The sequence below is a fragment of the Lynx rufus genome, unplaced genomic scaffold, assembly GCF_022079265.1.
Source record: "Lynx rufus isolate CCGP_SWC_20201006 ecotype Redwood Valley unplaced genomic scaffold, mLynRuf1.p SCAF_13, whole genome shotgun sequence".
Lineage (NCBI taxonomy): Eukaryota > Metazoa > Chordata > Mammalia > Carnivora > Felidae > Lynx > Lynx rufus.
Window position 1 is genome coordinate 56,893,607 of NW_025814827.1, and position 5,141 is coordinate 56,898,747.

A 5,141-nucleotide genomic window follows, 5' to 3' on the forward strand; every position below is an offset into this window, starting at 1 on the left:
GGAATATCCTGCCTGAGAAGAGTGTTTTTGTGTCTTTGTGCTTTGGGCCATGCTGCCTCAGTTTGACCAGATAGTTTATGCTAATAGTGTGACTTATGGTGAACAACTGTTTTAATTCACCAAGGCCTTGGGCCACACTGACCTCTGTGGGGCTGGAGACTGAGTAGCTACGGTCAGTCACATGCTATTTCCTATATCTAAGTCAGATGCATGCCTGGGTGACTTACCCTCATAAGAACCGTGGACACCAAGGCTTCGTTGGTGAGCTTTCTTGGTTGACAACTCATTTGTGTTGTCACACATCACTATTGGGAGAATTAAGCACTGTCCATACAGCTCTACCAGGAGAGGCTCCTGTTTCTTCCTGGACTCCACCCTCTGTGCCTTTATCTCTTGCTGATTTTTTAAAACATATTTTTAAATGTTTATTTATATTTGAGAGAGAGAGAGAGAGAGAGAGAGAGAACAAGTGGGTGAGGGGCAGAGAGAGAGAGGGTGTCAAAGGATCCAAAGTGGGCTCTGCACTGACAACAGAGAGCCTGATGTAGGGCTCAAACTCATGAACCATGAGATCATGACCTGAGCCCAAATCCCACACTTAACCCACTGAGCCACCCAGGCACTCCTGGTGCTGATTTTAATCTGTATCCTTTTGCTGTAATAAACCATAATGGTGAGTATAGCAGCTTTTCTGAGAGGTGAGTTCTAGCTTCAAAACTGAGGGTGGTCTTGGGGACTCCTGGCTCAGATATAGGGAGTAGCATGTGCATATAATGAGAAGGCTAGAGACTGAGGTTTGAATCAGGCAGAACCTGTGCAAAAAAAGCATGGGCCACTATTCTTGTCAGGCGGAGACACTGGAACCATCAAGCTCTAACTGGTCTGTGTTTTTGGCATCGTACTTAAGAGTCAAGGTTCCAGAGATTGCTAGCTTAGGGCCATGTGCTATCTTCCCCATCTCACTGTGCCAGTGGTAGCAGGAGGATCTTTTTTTTTTTTTAAACATAATTTATTGTCAAATTGGTTTCCATACAGCACCTGGTGCTCATCCCAACAGGTGCCCTCCTCAATGCTCATCACCCACTTTTTCCCCTCTCCCCCACCCCCCATCAACCCTCAGTTTGTTCTCAGTATTTAAGACTCTCTTATGGTTTGCTTCCCTCCCCCTCTGTAACTTTTTTTTTTCCTCTTCCCCTCCTGCATGGTCTTCTGTTAAGTTTCTCAGGATCCACATATGAATGAAAACATATGGTATCTGTCTTTCTCTGCCTGACTTATTTCACTTAGCATAATACCCTCCAGTTCCATCCATGTTGCTGCAAATGGCCAGATTTCATTCTTTCTCATTGCCAAGTAGTATTCCATTGTATATATAAACCACATCTTCTTTATCCATTCGTCAGGTGATGGACATTTAGGCTCTTTCCATAATTTGGCTATTGTTGAAAGTGCTGGTATAAACATTGGGGTACATGTGCCCCTATGGTAGCAGGAGGATCTGAGCACAGAAGTCTGGAGCACCCTTGACTGTTGTTGTGGGAAAACAGTGTGCACATCTAAATCAGCAAACATTTATTGTCAATTATTTACTACTGTTCTGGCCACTTGTTCGAGAATAAGAAAATGTCCTTGCCCTCAGGGTGCTTATGGTCTGCTGAAGGTAATTCTTCAAAAGGAAATTGATGTGCTATGAAGAAGGAGTAATGAAGGGGCACCTGGGTGGCTAAGTCGGTTGAGCGTCCGACTCTTGGTTTTGGCTCAAGATCTCATGGTTCGTGGGACTGAACCAGAAGTTGGGCTCTGGCCTGTCAGGGGAGCCTGCTTGGTATTCTTTCTTCCTCTCTCTCTCTGTCCCTCCCTGCATGCATGCACTTGCATGCTCGCTCTCTCTCTCTCTCTCTCAAAATAAATAAATAAACCTTAAAAATAAGGAGTAATGGATGCTGAGTAGCCAAAAAATAGCAACTGTATAGTTCAGTGTTCAAGGTACTCATCTGCAAAATGGGATAACAATGACCATCTAATTAGATTACTGCATGGATTATATGAGATGATCTTTCATGCTCAGCCTATGGAAAACACCCAGTAAATGATGTTTATTATTTGTGTCTAAGAGTGAGTGTTCTAATTTTGAAGTCAAACCACCAGGGTTTGAATTCCAACTACGTGTTAAGCTGCTGATTTTATGTTAACTTCTCTGAGTAGGAACATCTTATATATGCAACCTATGCAGTCACACAGAGCCTTGTGCCTGGTTTAATGCTCTGCCACCACTGCCTTGAAATTCTTAATGATTTTTGAACAAGGGCCCTACATTTTCTTTTTTTTTCTTAATTTTTTTTTAACATTTATTAATTTTTGAGAAACAGAGTGAGACAAAGCGTGAGCGGGGGAGGGGCATAGAGAGGACACACAGAATCTGAAGCAGGCTCCAGGCTCTGAGCAAGAGGTCAGGACAGAGCCTTATGCGGGGCTTGAACCCGCAAACTGTGAGATCATGACCTGAGCTGAAGTTGGACGCTCAACCGACTGAGCCACCCAGGTGCCCCAAGAGCCCTACATTTTCATTTTGTTCAGGACCCTATACGTTATCCAGCTGGTCCTGTCTCTGAGCTTCAGTGTCCTCGGGTAAAATGGAGATAATGATATACACCACATTATTTTTCAACTGTCTCATTTTTTTTAAGATTTTAGTTTTAAGTAATCTCTACCCCCAATGTGAGGCTCGAACTCACAACCCCGAGATCCAGAGTCACATGATCCACTAACTGAGCCAACCAGGTGGCCCTAAACAGTCTCATTTTTAACTCTTAGTTTAAAAGTTTTTGTTCTTTTCTATTTGTCTCTTTTTCAGACATGTGGGTCCATTTCATTTATTTTATAGGAAGAAAAGCGAACTTCATTTCCTGTAGGAAGACGAAATGTTAGTAAGTTCATACACAGTCACATGCTTTGCCGTGAAGGATCATACATTGAATGTTTCAGCATCTTTCACAGACTACTCAGTGTTTTTATATGAGGAAATTGTTATTTAAAACTGAAGATGTAACAAAATGTAGAACAATTCATAAACTTACATAAAAGGAATATAACTGGCCCTTGAAGATTGGTGCTTTGATATAGAGTGTGGTATGAAAGCAAACTTCAGCACCGTTAAATGCCCTCTTAGAACTAATTCTTGCAATTTAGGTCCCTGCCATCTAGGGCAGAGAGAAATAAAGAACTATGTCCCACTATTCCAGAGAAAGTAAATTTGAATGAAAGCTTGAAAAGGAATAAACCATTTCTAAGGGCTTCAAGCACAATAGCATAGTTGTCTTTTAAAATAGAGTACTTGTATTTAATTTTCACCCAGCAGCAGGTAGGAAGAGAGAGATGGAGAAAAGTGAAAATAGCTTTACAGATCAATGGAGGCCTATTGAGGTAATAGGAGATCTGACGTAAGCATATATTGAAATCCTAGCAATTTAAAATTTTTTCTGTTTGGATTTTTGTCGTCAATACTAGAAAATTAAGTGTTGGTGTGAAATCTTGTACCATTTGGAGTCCCAGCCAAATCTCCTTAAAAGCTTTGAGGCATCCAGACACGCCAGTAAGGGGTGTGTGTGTGTGTGTGTGTGTGTGTGTGTGTGTGTGTGAAGGTAGGAAGTACTTGTGACTTCCTCATGGTGAGGCAAAAGCACACTTCCGGTTTGCTTCCCTTGGTGGCTCTGTGAAGGCCTGCATGCAAATGCACAGCATCTTTTAGTTTGGCAAACAGGGTCTGTGTAAATTCAGAGAAGTTGTATTCAAAACTTAAAAAAAAAAAAAGTTTAAAAACGGATTTTAAAAATACCAGTGGAAGCATAGTTTATAAAAAGTGAAAGCATCTGAGTTAAGTTAAACGATAAAACTACTAAGATTCATTAAACTAAAAATGTTCCTCCTAACTTCATGAGGACGTGATTAGAAATGAGAGAAAAGGAGGAAGACTGGAGCCAGTTAAGCGGCTCTGTGTTTTGGGGAGTGAGGGGTGGGCGGGATGAACATGGTGGGCCCTTCTTCAATGAGGACCTTTTAATTTTGCAATTCATAAAATATCTGATTTATTTTTTAAAAATATTTTATTTATTTATTTTGAGAGAGAGAGAGAACACAAGCAGGGGACGGGCAGAGAGAGAGAGTGAGAGAGAGAGAGAGACAGAGACAGAGAAGCCCAAACTGCTTTGTTTTGCATCAGACTTAAGCTTCAAATGTTACCCGCACTTGAACTTTAACAAAGAAGAGGAAAAGGAGCAGGTAGCATGGGGTCCAGGGATGGGAGTGTGAGAAGAGCATGTGGCTTTAAAATTCAGTGTTCATTAGTTCATGTTTGTAGGCTGAAAGCTTTTCTTACAAACTCAAAGGTCAACGGTGTAATAATGCTGTTTATTACCATGATGATTATAAATACTACCTTTTGCCACTTTGATGGAGCCACTTTGAAAAATTCCTTCTGAAAATTGTTTTTCTTCAATCCTCACCACCACTGTGCTCTGCCCAGAATGGTAAAAGGGAATTAATGGCATTGAATCATGAAGGAAATCAGGAGGATGCAGAATTGGATGGGCCACAGGCCACACCACAGTGTATGTGTCTGGGAAGGGGGTTAGTGCAGTGTAAGACATTATCAATGGTTTCATTTCCTGCAGTGGGACAGTGATTGGATTTCAATTTGGAAGGTTTAGGGTTGAATCTGGGATGCATTAGAGCTGTTTGTGGAACGTTGAGTAGACAAATCCTTTTCGTGTGTTTCATGTAAGGAATATAAATGTTAGATTTTTCAAAGTCCTCAGAGATCACATCATTTGAATCCATGCCATGGAGTTAGAGTGTTAGGAAGAAATCATTCTGGATTCCACAGCATATATGGGGATTTAAGCTGGTGGAATAGTCTAGATTTTAGTCATAGCAACGTTTGTATTTTTTATTAGGTTCAAGAGAAGGATGAAGGGGGCTGATGGTAAGAGTGAGAGGCCTTGAAAAAACAACTTCTTTACAATGCTCCTAAAGAAGAATGGGTTAACTACCTTGTAAATGGCAGAATTTTTAGGCAAATCACAAATGTGAGGATGGAAACTAAAAATGGAATGCCTCCTACATATGGAACATGGATAATTTTC